Here is a 17,500-nt window from a genome sequence, read left to right on the forward strand (position 1 = left end):
ATTACAGAACTATAAGAAAAAAACAAATAAAAGTTCATCTTTTGTTTCTGGCCAGATTAAAATTCTTTTTTTTTTCCAGATGAAACTAAAACATTTGAAGAAATAGATTCTGCCTTAGCATACCTGAAGATTAGCAACATCTTAGAACAAACAAAAGATATGGATTGGAACAGTTCCTCCTAAAAGAGACAAGCAGAGAGATCCCGATGGAAAACGAGTGAAAGAAGAAGAAACTAAAGGACAAATAAATTAAACATTATCTAGTTTTAATATGTAAAATAATTTAATTTTTTTGTTTATTTCCCCATCTTATCTAGTTGTTATAACAGAATCGGCCTTGACTGCCATCCAAGTGGTAATGAAAACAGACTCGGATCCATCTGTATTATGGTAAATTAATTTAGTTAATTTTCTTACATCTATATTTGTTATAAAGTTAATTATTTAACATCTTTCTTTTATCATACCATACACCAACACATGTTACCTGATAACTTAGTTTAAAGTAAATATGTGGTACAGCTAATGATATTTTTTCTAATAGCGCCTGTATACAACTAGCTTGAATGCATTCCAGGTCTTTTTGTATTATCTGCTGACTGAATGACACACATTTTATGTACTTATTATTATTTTGTCAATCTACAATCATTAATTATATCCAGAATAGTTTATTATGTTTCTTAAGGTTCTGTGATAGATGATGCACTGCATTCTTAAGATGCATGCTGTCCTTGATTGAATTTCCTGTTTTGTGTCTCTTTGAAGAGGCTTTTCTTGTCACCTGACATTCAGTTGCCTACATTGCTTTTTGGTGAAACTGTTTTGTAGGGTGACTTATTTTTGTTAGTGATTTAAGTGATGTTTGTGGCTGCTGGATTGATGTGGTCTGCCAGGGTATATGTATATCTGTGTGGTTCTCTTTGTGATGTGCAATAGTTTTGAGCATAGTGAGATTCCTACACGGTGAGCTGTTTTTTACATGACATGTCTGTAGGGATTAGCAGTCATGTTACTTTTCTTTTTAAATTTAAGTGTACCCTCCACTCTTGTTTAGAGTAGATGTTGTTGGTGGTATATGGGTTGTAAAATAGTTCCTGAGTTTACTGATGACTGAATTGTGTCTTAAACTTGATCTTTGTTTTGGGGAAAGAGAGAAGAATGGGAACACTTTTGCTAGGACTGTTTTTTGATCTTGTTTAGGTCACTAAATAGGTGAAAAAGCCTTGACCCCTTAGTTTTGACTTGTTGAGTGAAACTAGTGGCTTCTAGTTGTCTCTTTCTTTTCTTTTACTTGATTTGAGTTTCCTGACATGTTCAAGTTGGATATTTTAAAAAGGAAAAAAGCATTAGTGATATCATTGGGTTTTTATAGTCAAGTCAAATTATTGGGGTGGGTCTTTAACCTTATAGGGTTAAATGGAAGCTAAAACAGTGTTAGAGATTATTAATAAGACAATATTGCATAATCCTTTTTCTTAGTTATTGATGTATTAACTTATTTGAAACAGCACCCGTCTTATCATAAATGACAACCACCTTTTTATATGTTTTATTACTTTATCTCATGTAGTTTCTCAGCTGTTATAATGCATTGAGTTCTGTTTACTCAACTGAAATCTCTGGTGTCCTGGATTTTGTGACTCAATATTCACTGTAACTTTTCATAAAAAGCTACACACATTTTCTTATTTTTATTCATACTTAAATCATATAATACAGTGGTAAATAAATATTTAAGCATCTATAAGTAAGCTGAAATGGGTACTTCCTTTTTGATGTGATGCTCTAAAGTGAATGAATATCTGATTTTTCGAGAAACATTCTATTTTTACAGAAGTAAAATTGAAAATTCTCTTACATTTGAAAGTATTTATGCAAGTACATTGTATATGCAATATATAATATTGGAAGGACTGGATATGGTAAGATTTGAACTGAGGAATTCTAAGTTATTTTCAAATAATATGGATGGGCTTTTAATGGAAATTTTAGATTTGATATTAAGTTATACATTTTTTTAATTTAATGGCTGTATTTATCATCAAATAAATGGTGTTGCGATGGAGGCTGTTATGGCCCCTAGTTATGCCAACCTGTTTATGCAAGGTTGGGAAAGAGTCAATATTTTGACCAGTAGGTATTCAATGAATATAGTGTTTTTCAAACATTTTATTGATGATGCCTTTTTGGTGTAGAGGGGTGATTTGAAGAGTTTGAATGATTTTTTTGACTATTTAAATGGTATCAATTATTTTTTGCATTTCACTGGGGAGTTTAGTTTTGTTAATATTAATTATTTAGACATAACAATATTGAAAGGTGAATGAAGGTTATTCACTAAAATATATAAAAAAGACATTCAGAATAACTCCTATTTGCATTACAGCAGCATGAATTCTAAAAAAGTCAAAGAAAATATAGTCAAGGGACAACTAATGCTTGCTAACAGTCTGACTAGGAGGGACACTGACTTTCTGGATGAAAGTATTGGTCTTTGTAAAAAAATTCTTAACAGAGGTTATCCGGAAGAGGTCACTAGGAATTGTTTTTCTGCTGTCAATGATATGACATGGCAAAGTGGGACCTCTGGTAGTATTGGAAGGAACAGAGACCTGAATTTCAGAATCTATATGAAAATTAGCAACAGTGGAGATGCTTTTGCTATTAAGAATATTATCAAAAGCAATTGAAAAATAATACAAAGTTGCCCTGAACTTTGGAACAACGTGGGAGACCAACCTTTATTTGTTCAGAAAAGAGGGAAGTGTTTTAAAGATTATTTTCAAGCCAAGCTGAGAAAAACAATTGCTGATAAGAAAAAGAGTAAATTAGGTATGCTTAAATGTTTCAATTGTAATTTATGGGATTATTTGTTCATTGAGTCTAATGAGGTTAGTATTAATGGTTTTAAACTCAAAATTAATGGAAATTTTACATGCAAAAGTAGATACATGGTGTATTTAGTTATGTGTCATTCATGTCCCTCTTTTTATGTAGGTCATACAAGTAGGGAGCTTCATAAATATATGTATGAACACAAATATGCAGTGGTATTGGGAGATGTTAAAAATGCTATAGCATGACATTATAAAGCAAGTTCATGTCAGGTACATTTTAAATGTTTAGTATTGGAGTGGGTTGTGAGTTATGATAAATGTTTTGATGCAGAAGAAGAGCTGGATTGGTGAGAGTGCTTATGGCAAGTAAAATTGAATGCCTGCTTTCCATCTGGCCTTAATAATAGAGAGGACTTTGTTGTCTATCTAAAGAGAAAGGGACTGAAACATTGATTTGATGTTTTGTCATATGATCTATTTTTATCATGTGATTGTTGTTTATTTAAATGTGATGTATGTCATTAGCATTACTCAGTCTGATGAAGTCTATATTTTGGACAAAAGCACTTACTGTTTAATTCTGTTTGCTGCTTCCTTTCATTAAACAGCTTATGTTTTGTACCGTCTTAAAGTTTTTTTTTTTTGCCTTGATTAGCACGGTTTACTGTTTTTTTTTTTTTTTTAGCATGGTTTACTGTTTTTTTTAGTTTTATTTCCTATGAGTTACTCTTGAAATGGGAAGTGATTCAAAGATACATTCAATACTTGGTATGCATGAATGTTTATTATTTAGAAGCATTATTTCAAATGTATATCTTGTTTTAAATGCATTTCTTTAAACATCAGTGGCTTAAATAATGGTTGCAAGAGAGGTAACCTAAATAGATTTTTGAAACTTCATAATTATCAAATTAAATTTTTGCAAGAAACTCATTTATTACAAGCTGACATTGATAAACTTAATACTCAATCATGTTCAGTATTATCTAGATATCACCATAATCAGAAAAATGGAGGTATGGTAATTTTATGAAGAAATAATATACATATACCTAAGACAGTTAATTCTTATAAAGGTTTACTATGTTCAGTAACACTGGAAATTAATAGAAAATGCTATACTTTTATTAATTTATACTGGTTTCCCGGGATAGGAATTAGAACCATTAAACAGCGTCTGAACCAAATTGTTCATATCGCAAGAGGCAGTGCTGAGACTTTAGTTGTATTTTAAAAGATGAGGATTCTATCACCACAAGAAAGATAAGAATATTGGCACCTGCTAAGGAATTAATAAAATGTATAGATTTGATGCACTTTAAGGAAATACATGATTTCTCAGATCCAGGCTCACTTTTCTTTACTCATTACTCACATAGCCATGGAACTCAACCTAGAATTCATAGAGTTTACGTATCAAATGATTTAATAAATAGATTAGATAAGGTTAAGGTTATATCATTTCCACTATCAGGCCATAATGCAATAACTTTGAATTAATTCTAAAACAAAACAACAGTATGCCCATTAACCACATACCTACCCATATAACTAACTTGAGAGACTTAAGGGAATATTTCCTAAAAAAAAAATAAACATTTTATGGTTACCATTTTTATGAAGAACACATCTGAGATATATTTATGGGATGCTTTAAAAGCATAGTTATATGGCAGACTTATATCTTAGTTTGCTTTAAAAGGAAAACAATGGGATAAGGAATGGATTAAATTACAAGAACAAATGGATACATTAAAATTAGATAAAAACAAACACAAACATGGCAAAATATATAAATAAAATGAATAGTAAATACTTAGAACTCTTAAGTCATATGAATGTGATCAATTTGGAGAGGATTAATACAGTTAATTATTAAATGCATGCCGAAGTTATCTATCAGAACAAAAAATATTTAATAAATCTAGTCAAATTAAAGAAATATACTCTCTCCCCAAAAAAGAAAGCCACTGAATTAGAGAACATCTTGAAAGAATTTGGTGATCATTTTAATGCAAAAAATACCAATAACTCTTTAATGGATTCCCAAGAGAAATTAAAACATATATTAAAAAATATACTAAGAAAAAAATTAACTGAGTATCAAAGTAATCTTAATTTCCAAGTCTGACAATAATTACTCAATAGACCTATTTCAAACTTTGAATTAAAAACCCAAATAAAAAATAAATAAAATCAAGCAAGGCTCCTAGGAATGAAGGCATCATTTCTTAACTTTATAAGTGAATTCCAAAGAAGCTTTAGATACACTGCTTAAAGTTTTTAAGATAGTTAAATATTTTGAAAATGTTCCTCCCTCCTGGAAATACCCCCTTATTTCCCCAATTTGTAAAGTCCGACAAAGATCCTATAAAATGTGCTTCCTATAGACGAATTTGTTTATTAAACATATGCTATAAACTATTTATCTTCATTCAAGCCAATAGATTAAAACAATTTCTCCCATTCCTGATTGATGATGATCAAACTGGTTTTATCTTAAATAGGAACTCATGACAATATTAAAATAATTTTAACATTAATTGACTTTGCAAATACTACAAAAGAGAACTTAATTATAGTAAGTCTGGATATCAACAATGCTTTTGAGTCAGTCAATTGGAACTATTTATCATTGATACTAGAAGAAAGTAACTTCTCAGACAAATTGATACAACTTATTAATCTTCTATCTGTTAATCCTTATTTGTATGTAAAAATGGGCTCATTCACTTCAGAATCAACATTTCTAATGGAACTAAGCAAGGATGCCCACTTTCACCCTTGCTATTTACTTGAGTTATAGAGTCATTTATTAATTTATTAAGATCATGCTCAGACATCAAAGGTATTCAGATAGGTAAGAACCTAATTTCTAAAATCCATTTGTTAGCAGATGATACTTTTTTGACATTAAATGAATCTAATAATTAACTTCAACTCATGTTATCCTAATGGAAACCTTGCAGAAGAAATCTGGACTTTCCTTTAATGAAATCAAAACAAAAATTTTACCTATAAATTATAACATTAATGATATAGAAAAAAGATGTAATAAATACACAGTCCAAGACAAAAGTCCAAGAAAAAAAGATTAAACTATCTGGGAATAATTATTGATGAAAACATTAATAAAATAATAGCCATCTGTTATAATAGCAGTTTTATTTCTATAGAGAATCTCGTAAATAAGTGGAATAAAAATTTTTGCTATGGTTGAGAGACTTTCCATAATTAAAATGATTATCTTACCAAAAATTATATATATTATGCAATGATTATCTTTAACCACTCCAAAAATGTTTATAAAAAGTTAAATTATTTAATATTAAAGTTTCTGTGGCATCCTGACAAGACCAGAATTGTTTTGAATTATCATATGAGAGATTGGTCCCTTGGTGGTATTGTGTTAGCAGATCTAGAACTTTATTCTTTATCATCTGTTATGAAACAATAGTTCTTTGACAAATAGTTTGTATATTGCTAAAAGGAAGGACTTCCAAGGAAACTTTTGGATGCAATATAATTCTTCTAAAAAAATATAATTATTATTTAATTACAAATAATTCTTTCCTCTGGCTATTACAAGAATACTTCATAAATAATCCTAATCAAACAATTAATTCTAAATAGATTACTATTATATTGAATGCTTTGAGAAATTGTATCTATAGAAATCCAATGTATAAATCTTGGTGTTTACTTATTTTCCATTGGCTTATACTGAAAATAATATTTCTACTCTAAAGCTATCTGTAATGATTAACACAAAGTCAATAGAGCAAGTAACAAAGGAGTAAGTGCTCCGATGCTGAAAAACAAATATAAACCCAAACAGAAAGCTCAGAGACACTCCAAGGCTGTGGATGTAAAGTTCTCAGATGAAAACAATCCCAAGTAGTAAACTCCAATAAATCCAATGGATGAAGTTTGAAATTAAAGATTTTTTCAGGGGAGCTAAGTGGAGCAGCAGAGTGATCAAGCTGTGTGAAGCAAAGGTATCCCATATATGTTTGAGGAAGCCCAACAGAGTGAAAGCGCTAACCTAACTCTGCACAATAAATCTTTCTTGGAGTGTCTCTGAGCTTTCTGTTTGGGTTTATCGTTAGTGATTACTTTCAAGGAAAATAATCTGATATATTTGTCCCAGTTAATGAATAAAAGAAACTTGTATTCTGCTAAATACATAATCAATAAACTTGATATGGAAGATGAGTTGTGGGTACATGTACAAATTTGTAGACAATTTGTTGAACACAAAATTGAAGTTATGCAACCATCAATGAGAAATTCTATTCCTAATTTAATTGAACTTTTATCTGTTATGATACAACAGAAAATTTCTGGAAAATGGTTTTATCTAAAATGCATAAAGTGATCAAAAAGATTTGAATATAATCAAGAAAGCTATTGGAATTATTTTAAACTTGTAAGCAACAAAGCCACTAAGGATGAGGATAAACAACTAATGTTATCATAGTCTAAATAAACCGCATGTTCACTTAAATGCAAACTATTCTCATGGACATTTTTACATAGATGTTTTTACTCCACATAGAATATAATTAATATCCAAAAACAAGTTGGTTTGTTGGAGATGTGAGTTAGACATTAAAGCTGACTGAGAGCATACAGTGTGTTCTTTGAATATATTACAATTAAGACATATTGGAAAGAGACCAATGCCTTCCTGCAGGCTTTATTTTCTGACAAGTTTACTTTAACTAAATCACTTGTTATTTTTATTACTCCAATCCTTGAGTGTGTTACAAGATTGAAGTATCCAATTCTGTGGAGCATATTAACAATTGTAAGCAAAGTAATAACAAGAAACTGGAAGAATGAATCTACTCCCTCCTTCAATAATTTTTCAAACATTGCAACTAAGATTTGTCAAATTGAACTTATCACTATTAAGTCAATCACTTTTTCATACAATGCTTGGAAAAGTTTAAAAGAATTATTAAATTAGCAATGATATTTTTAGGACAATTAATAACCATGGCATTTCTTAGAATGTTTTATTTAATAGACACCCTTGTAAATAGTTGTTTTATGTTTTTTATATATATATATATATATATATATATATATATATATATATATATATATATATATATATATATATATATATATATATATATATATATATATATATATATATATATATATATAATGGTTTAAAGCTTGTTTTTTATATCTTTTTTCTCTTTATTATGTCAAATATTTCCTTCTTAAATGAAATGTTACCATTTTTGCTTATGTTTAAAATTCAATAAAATGTATTACAAAAACAAATAAGAACAAACAGCTTTTTTCCTTCTATTGCTGAAAAACTTATCTGACAGCCCATTTAACATTGTAATTACAGCTGCCCCAACAGGAAGAAAGCTGTCTAAAACTCACTTTCCCAGTGTTTCAGTAGCAGAGAGACAGAACTTGTTTTAAAATAAATAATATATATATATATATATATATATATATATATATTAATGAACACTGTTATAAATAATTTTTTGGGCAAAATGATTCTTCACAAAAGCACCTGTTTGGACTTTGTAAAAGATGCATAGAAAAGAAAACACAGATTCAACATAGAAGACAACAGTAGAGATTATTCATTACTTATCAACAAAATGAAAAAAAAAGAAAAAAAGAAAAAAAAACTGCCAAAAACTTTTGTATAATGTACAGATGCTTGCAGCTCAGTAAACATTCTATATGCCCCAAACTACCTAGTGCCAAAGGAAGAACATTAAAGTCTATTTTTACAATGACAGTATTCAGGAAAGGAACATTTTTTTTAAACAAGTATCATAATATATTAAATTATTATTATTAAATTAATTCACTCCTCTGAGTGAGTAATATAGCATTTGCCCAGCATTGGCTTTGTTTATTTACTCTGGCACCAACCTCATGATAAAACCATACCAACCATGTTCTGGTGTGTGACCTGTGTAACCCATACCCAGTCATAGATTATTGATAAAACACATGTAAGGACAACTTAACTGTAAGTTGCATCATTTAGAAGCTGGGATCGAGAGGGCAGTCTTAACTTGCTGGTTCTTTATGCATGGTTCCCTCATCAGTTTCATCACTGGCTCCAATGAAGGAAAGCATATCCCACAATGGAGCCAGCTGCTAGTGACTGTTTGGGTGAGCATGCCAGTGAGGGCCTCAGTGTGTGGTTAGGGTCTTTTCTTGTTTTGACAAAACATTGTAAGGGTTGATTTCATGCCTGGTTGTTAGGTAGGGTTTATTTGAACAAGGTAGGGGGCATATATATGTAAAATGAAAAAAGAGGAAAAAAAAGAAAATGTTGTGATCTGTGTAATTTCTGTTTGCAGCATTTTATTTTTACAGCCGATAGTTTCCGTAAAAGACTAAGAAATTCTGTTGGTTTCAAGTTGGTTGTCCATTAAACTTGGTAATTAATATACTTAGAAAACTAGGGAATTCATGACAGTATAAACAAATATTATATGTTTGGCAATGAAAATCAATTTCCCTCTACTAGACAGAAAGCAACTATCAATGCAGTTCAATTTATTAAATTAAAACACACACACACACACACACACACACACACACACACACACACACACACACACACACACACAGAAAATGGTATCTGTTTGCCTGATATTTGTGTTTACTTTGTGTAAGCTTCAAGATGTAGGATTTTAATTCTTTGTAGATAGTGTGGTTTTAGAATTATTAATTCAAATATGAAAAAGCAGTGTTTGTTTTTTTTTTACAGTTTCCAAGTGGTTGGGTGGTTGGAGGCTTTGCTGGGGATGGTTTGTAGTACCTTTTCATGGAATACTGGAAGTTAGTTTTGCCATGGTCTCCAGTAGAGTTTGCATTTGGATTATGATGTTTATGCAGAGGTTTATTCAAACATGGTTTGAATGTCAGGGGGCCCAGGCTGAGCTTTGTGGCCCAGCGGGAAGTCTGGTGGTGCTTGACATGTGAATGGCAAGAATCCTGGAATGATCTGTTATTTAGTCGATGGTGAACCATTTTTGTGGCAGTGTTGAAGAGGCCATGTTTTTCTGGGCTTGTGAATGAATGGCTTGTGTATTGCTGCTTGGGTCCTATCATTAATTCAGTAAGTGGAACTTTGGTTGTGGGTCATTGTTGCATGTTTGAGATTGAATGTCTGTTTACATGTTTTATATATATATATATATATATATATATATATATATATATATGTGTGTGTGTGTGTGTGTGTGTGTGTGTGTGTGTGTGTGTGTGTGTGTGTGTGTGTGTGTGTGTGTGTGTGTGTGTGTGTGTGTTCTATCAATGTGCTGTGTTTTGGTGGGAGGTTGGTGTTTGAGGAGAGATAGTGCATGTTGGTGCAGTCAGTTATTTTAGTGCAAATGGTGATTTTTTTAAATTTTGGCTGTTGTTGGGTAGATTTTCAGCCAATCTGTCATTTAAGCATATATTCAGTGGTTGTTTTGATACTGTTTGATAACAGCATTATTAAAGCAGTGAGGTGGAATGGCTCTTAATTGCTGTGAGAAACTGTCTTGGGTAAATGTGTCAATGTTCCAGAATCTTGCAGCAGCATGTCATCCTCTCTTTAATTGGTATTATTTATTAAGGAGAGGTATGAAACTAATCAAGGCTTTTACTATGTTATGTGTTGGCATTCTAGAACTCTGCAGTGGCAGGGCATCCAGGCTCACAGAAGATTTTGGAATCTCTTTGGAATTCAAGTTGTTCAGCAGCTTTTAAACATTTTATGATTGGTTTTGCTCTGTATTTTTTCCATGGGCAAACTCTCTCTCTATCTTTTAGGTCCCTCTTTGGTCCAAACTTTTAAGGACAGATGGCTTAAGCTATCTCAAGAAGCTCAAGGCTTGAATTACAACTCAGAGGTGGCATAAATATTAGAACAAGGGCAGAACTGCAGAAAGAGAACGGCGGTGAGTTCTAAGGAAGAGTAAGTGGACAGGCCCACTCCTGACAAGAAAGCAAGAAGGAAAACTAAAAGAGATGCATTAGGTACAAAGGTCAGTCCACCAACACTGGGAGAAGCCACATTTGAAGTGGAAGGTAATGACTTGGGGGGCACTAGGAGCAGGGTTGAGCGACAGAGGCTAGTCTTCTGAGGAATACTTGGAAGAGTTTATCAATTCATTGTCAGGGAAGGGGTGAGTTAGATTGCTTGACTTATCGTTAGAAAGGAACTTTGTTGCCACCACACTTTTCTCTCCTGGGGAGGTAGGAGGAACCAATTTGGGGCAGTAAGAAATCCCACCCTTACCCAACCAACAGAATGGGTCCAGGACTGTCAGTACTTCTAAGAGTGATGTTCAGCTTGATCTGGATAATTTTGTTACTCAGTTCTTGTCCCCCATGGCTACACTGAACCTTTCATTTTCCTTCTATGCTGGGTCCCACATTAGGACACACATCCCTGCCACAATTAAGAAAAAGATTCTCAAAGGGGACTTCATGGAGATATTTAACCTAGTAAATACAAGGTAATATGGTACATTATCAATGCTGACAATTCTTCTAACAAGGAATTGATGGCAGCTCTGGCAGCCATTGGTAAAAAGACCTCAGCAAGAGCAGCAGCAAAAACTGTGACACTCGATCACTAGATTTCATATTGCTGATTGGATTGGTTATAGAAAAGGATCCAAGCCAGGGCCCTGCCATTGTTAGCATACTTTCTGACCACCAGGGAAGTTCACCAGATCAAAGGGGGCTCAGGCTGGGCAAATTATGATCAGCACTTCAGGAAATTTAAAGCCATAGACAAGTTCATCAGGTAGGAACTAAGACACCCCATCATTTAGTTGAGTGCCATGCAGGATAATCTGGCCACCCCTGAGACTGATTGTGTTAGTACAAATAAAGGGTAAGCAAAGATCTCTTGTGCTTTTAACCATGGGAAGTGCCTTTGGCTAGCTTGCAAATTCACCTACTTGTGTTCTGGCTGTGGAAAAGGTCACTCTGCATCCAGGTGCTAGGCCTGACATTCCCTCACCTCACCTACAGGGAAGACTCTGGGGAGTATGAGACAACTCTTGTACAGGAAAGCAGTTTTTTGTGGCCACAGAGCAGCCAATGGAAGGGTTTTGACTGATCCGCATCACTTCCACTCTCCAATCTGACTAGATAACTTTACACAGTTGTTTTTTACCTATCCTGACCAAGAAGAATCCATAGCACTTCTTGAAGGTGTTAGCAAAGGTTTCAAGATTGGTGCCTTGGCTCTTTCAGATTCCAAGTATGTTAGAAACCTTTCGTACATTAAGGGCATGAAGAAACTGCAGCTAAGCTAATTGAGAAAAAGGCATTTGGCAGACAGATTGTCCCATTTTCCACTCCTTCCTAGTCCACTTTTAAAACTTCTCCCATAGACCTCATTGCTAAGAAACAGGGAGGTGAAATCAGGCTGATTCACCACCTTCTGCACCCAGTGGATGCTTCGGTCAATAATTTATTTGGCAAAGATCAGGCCAAAGTATGTCACTCTTCCTTGGGTCAGGCAGCAGAGGTCATCTTGAGTTTTCCCATGGTTGTGTGTTTTATTATTATTACAGTCTGATGAAGCCAATGTGTACTTGGTGAAAGCGTTTACCGACTTGCAAGTATTTTATTAAAGAAATATCAAACATCTATGAGTGTTGGTGGATATTTTATGTGCTGTGCTACCTGCTGCAATACAGTGTTTTGATTTTATGATAGTAGGTGAAGGACAGGAAGGGGCAGTTCAGGGTATGTCAGCTTTCAAAGAGACTTGTACTATGTTAGGAGTACCACTGGCCAATGACAAGTCACAAGGGCCGAGTCAGGTCTTGACCTTTTTGGGATTAGCAGTTGATATGACTGATAGTTCTTTTAAACTTCTGCCAAATAAATTGCAGCAGGTTAGGCACTTGTTTGAAATTTTCTGAGGATCAGTAAAGCTTGCTGGGGGAAATAATGCAGCTTCATGGGCTGTTAAATTTTACCTGCAGGGCAGTATCACTGGGCAGGCTTTCCTCTAGTCAATTTCTGACTTGCAGAAAGGAAAGAAACCCAAACATTAGAAGATCGATCTGACCAGCCTTCCTGCTCTGGTTCACATTCCTGAACTAATTCAATGGTGTGTCATTTTTGTCAGTCACCTTAGGTTTCATCCAGCATCCTTAATCCTTTTACAAACATGGGAAGAGGGTTCAGTATGGCAGCATACTTCCAAGGCAGTTGGTTTCCTGAAAAATACCAGAATCTTGGTCAGTAGATAGGAGATGGGATATAAATTTTCTGGAGATCTTCCCTATCTGAGTTGCCACGTTTGAAGTGAAGGACAAATTACACAACAGTAGAGTAGTATTTTATTCAGACAATGTTGCAGTTGTCTACTCCCTCAACAAATGGTCCTCCTAGTCTAATTGGTTATACTCTGTAGTTAGGCTATCAGTTTTATTCAGTTTGGAAATTAATCTGTATTGCTCTAATGTGCATGTGCCTGGTCAGCATAATCCTATAGCTTATTCTATTTCAGTTCATCAGGTTTCGCCAGCTGATCAAGCATGCAGAATCAATGGGTAATGCAATTCCTGTGGAAGTTTGGTCAATTTGAGAGGAGGGGTGGCACTGTTGCTGGCAAGGTCATGGGCCAATAACACCATGAAGGCATATTCATCATCACTTCAGGCATTCAGGAGTTTCTATAGGTCTTTGCCTGTCACAGAATTTCGGGATTATCTTTAGTCCTTCACTTCTTAGTTGTTAGATGCTCTTTAGCAGACTTGCTTAACACATTAAGGGGTCATGTATCAACTTTAGGATGGTTGGAGCATGTTTGGGCCTTCAGGAAGTATCCACCCACTGGCAGGCTGAATAAGGGTTTGAAGAATATTTTTGTGACTTCTCATGATACCAGGAAGCCAGTAGGGAAACACGTTGTTGTCATCATTGTTTGGGACTTGTTTAACACAATACCTGATTTTCGTTCCTTTGCTAGGCTGGTTGCTTTGTTCATGTCACTATACATGGGTGCCTTCATTGCTAGTGAATTATTAAACTGCTTTTGTTGGTTGAACCTTGTCATTCACAGGGATTTTATTTTGATATGGGTTATGGAATCCAAGACTGAACAATCATTTAAAAGGCAACAAGTCTGGCTAGACAAGTCGAGGTGGTGGCCATTTGCCCAATTCACTGGTTCACACTGACACACAGGAGGACCCCCAAGGGCACTACTGTGGTCCCGATTTTTACTGTGGAGGGTGTCAGGCTAATTGGATTGGCAGAGATCAGCCTCTGCCTACAAAGGCCATCCTTAAGGGTATTCATCCCACACATTTAGAATAGGACGCACTTTTGACTTGGCCACAGAAGGGCATACTACTAAGGTTATGGAAATAATAGGAAGGTGGGCATCTAATGCCTTATTATCATACATCAGACACTAATGCTTAATTTCTATTTCAGGAAAATAGGTTGGGACATTCCTTCATCAAGAGAGCCACTATCCAAGCTTTGGTCCACCCGGCTGGGCATGCTGGTTCATTAGATCATAATAAATGGTTATTTCATGCATATGGCTTCTTGGGCCTCCTGTGGTCTCAATTTTGGGAGATGTGACATCAAATTGCGGAAAGGAAAGTTTGCCCATTGTTTTGGTAATTCACCTTGGGGGGAAAAGATTTGATCTGGATTTCTAAGAAAATTCTCCTTGCCAGAATTCTGTCTGATATATAGAGGCTACACATGCTATATTGACATATAGTTTTGTTTTGGTCATCGGTTGTACAGAAAGTCCACTAAGAAGGGGCTATGAGTTCCAGAGCAAATGTCTAGGTGATTCATTAATCACAGAGTAACAAAGGCAGCTCACCAGATAGGACTTCAGATGATCCACCACAAAGATCACATCATAATATACTCTGATTTTTATGCAGTGATAAAGGTATATTTGAACAAATTAAGCTTTGATTTGATTAATTAAGACATTTCTATGACCATCAAGGAATATTTTAAGAAGTAACCCTCTCCTCCTTTAATGAACTTAGATATCATTGGCTTAATGCTGTCAAGGGGAGTATGGCACAGTGGCATACCAGTTTGGTGGTGGCCTTGTGGCTTCACCCTCCTTGTATTCCCCATGGTTGGTTCTCAGCAGTCTCAGCTCAACTTCACATGGCTTCAGTTTAATCAGTGGCCATATCAATAAGTATTTGGGGTTGAAAAGGAAGACTTAAAGTGTTTTTCCATCAGGTTTGAGGTAGCTTGGGCCACACACCCGGTCCTGTAGAAGTTAGCCGAAACAGGCTTGGTCACACCAACCAGCTCAAGAGATAAGGGTATATGGTTGTTTGTTGAGCTGATATGATCATAAGTTAACTTACTGTGGCATCTTTATTATACTCAGTTATATTTGAATAAAGGGTTGCAAAGGCGTTATTGTGTGGCTATTGACTCAGTTCAAGACAATATACTTTTAGATATTTTTTTTCTTTTAAGTTTTAATTGTGACTGAATTGACACATTGTGGGGTATTGAGAAAGAACCACAATGTTACAGCTCCGAAAACTATTACTGACAAACTTGCTTTTTATGGCTTGAAGAGACAATGTTCTGCAAAACTTATTGACATTATGCAGGCCTTCACAATACAGCACTGTGGAAGCCAAGTTTTCACAAAAAATGTTTTTCACCACACACACACACACACACACACACACACACACACACACACACACACACACACACACACACACACACACACACACACACACACACACACACACACACACACGGATATAGATATATATTTTTATTTACTAGGTACCATGTGAGCTGAGCACATTCTACTGGAATTCAATTGACTGACAAAGCTGTACAGACACACAGGCACACAGTTGTACAGGGCAGTTCAAAACAGACATTGCATTGAGCTTATATATTCAGATTTCTCAGGATTTTTTAAAGTTGCATTGAGAGTAATTTCATTCACTTTGGTCTTTTTTGAATTGAGTACTTGTATATATACAGTTATCCGGTGTTACTACACAATTTAAAGTGATAGACAGCATTTTTCATTCTTCCTGGGATGCAAGTGAGATAAATAATAACTTGTTTTTAGGAAAGGGTAGAAATTATGTATTTTGCACTGGCCAGAACATAGACCACAGGGTGCTTAGGAATCCTAGACACAAATGCTATTGTATCAATTATAAACATTAATGGCCTTCATATGATTACTTGATTTTTTTTTTCCTGTGGCAATTAATTTCAACACATCCATGACTACTAGTGGTATTATAACATGAAACGTCATTTAGAAAGAAAATTTCTCTGGAAAGAAAAGAAAACCTTAATTACGCAGCTTAAAAGTGCCACAAACGTATTATTTCTTTGCAAACATAGGAATTCATGTTCTGTGAGACAAAAGTGTTTTTATAAAACTTATATAAGAATGTAGGACAGAGCTATTTATGATTTGAAGTAAATCAGAAAAGCGAATTAGATTAACTACAGATGTTTTAAGTTATTAAGGACCTTCTTCCCCATGTAAACATCTTTTAAAACTTGTTTAAATAACAAGAGCAAATGATTATTTTCCTTTGAGATAAAGATGTGCTCAAACAAACACCTGTGCTATTATAGTTCTACATCCTTTGGGTAATTACTCTGGGCACATAAATACTTTAATAAGCACCAAAGTTTTACCAAACTGAATTATGCTGTATTTCACTGTACTTGCCATCATAAGATTTTGAGCTGTACTTTAGTGTAAGGTAAGTGACACAAAGGTAACTTTAGAGATCTACTGATATTATGAAATATACCATTAGAAATATGAAATAGTGTATATATTTTTACATGAAAATATGTCAGTTAAGCAAATCATATTGCCACTTATGTTGTATATGATTTAGGTTGTACAAGTAAAATGTCTGAAACCATGGAAAAACTCAGTAGACCGATAATTGTTTGACCACATGAAGAAGCAGAATGTTAGTTGTTTGTCTTTCGGCTTTTAGGGGGTCACCACAGCAGAACTCTGGTCTGCTAATGATTGGCAGTAGATTTTCACAAATGCCGAGGTACCAGCTTGACATTGAACCTTCAATGAAGGCACACCCATTTCCACATGTCTTTTGAACACCCACCCAACCACGGGGAGGACATGCAGGCTCCACACAGAAGGCACTCCCTACACTCCAGCTGGGAATCGAACAAGAGAACCTCTTGCTGTGAGGCAACAACGCTACTGCTGCACCACTGCGGCTATAAGAAGCAGAATGTTAGTACAGAAATGTATTTTACAGTTGTAAGGCATAACTAATAAGTTTCCATTATGAGTGGATGAAAGTGAATGCACAGAAGATCAGAATCCCTGAACTACATTTGCAGAAAATATCTTGCCAAAAAATGCTTTTTTAAGTGTTTTTGTAGGGGCAAGCCCCCGCATCTTTCAAGCTTATATATATCAACTACATGGTTGCAACAACTTGAAGCGGAAAAATCCCCCCAAAAGTGAATCACTTCTGGCACAACTCACCGACAGTGATTTCCTAAGAAGGAACTCATCTGATCATTATTGAGTTGGGCAATCGAAGCTCAAGAATTCAAACTTCCTCCATCAGTGGAATAACCTAACAAATAATTGTGTTTGGAATTTTCATCTGATA

This window comes from Protopterus annectens, chromosome 5.part0, assembly GCF_019279795.1.
Source record: "Protopterus annectens isolate FY-2018-M chromosome 5.part0, PAN1.0, whole genome shotgun sequence".
Classification (NCBI taxonomy): Eukaryota; Metazoa; Chordata; order Ceratodontiformes; family Protopteridae; genus Protopterus; species Protopterus annectens.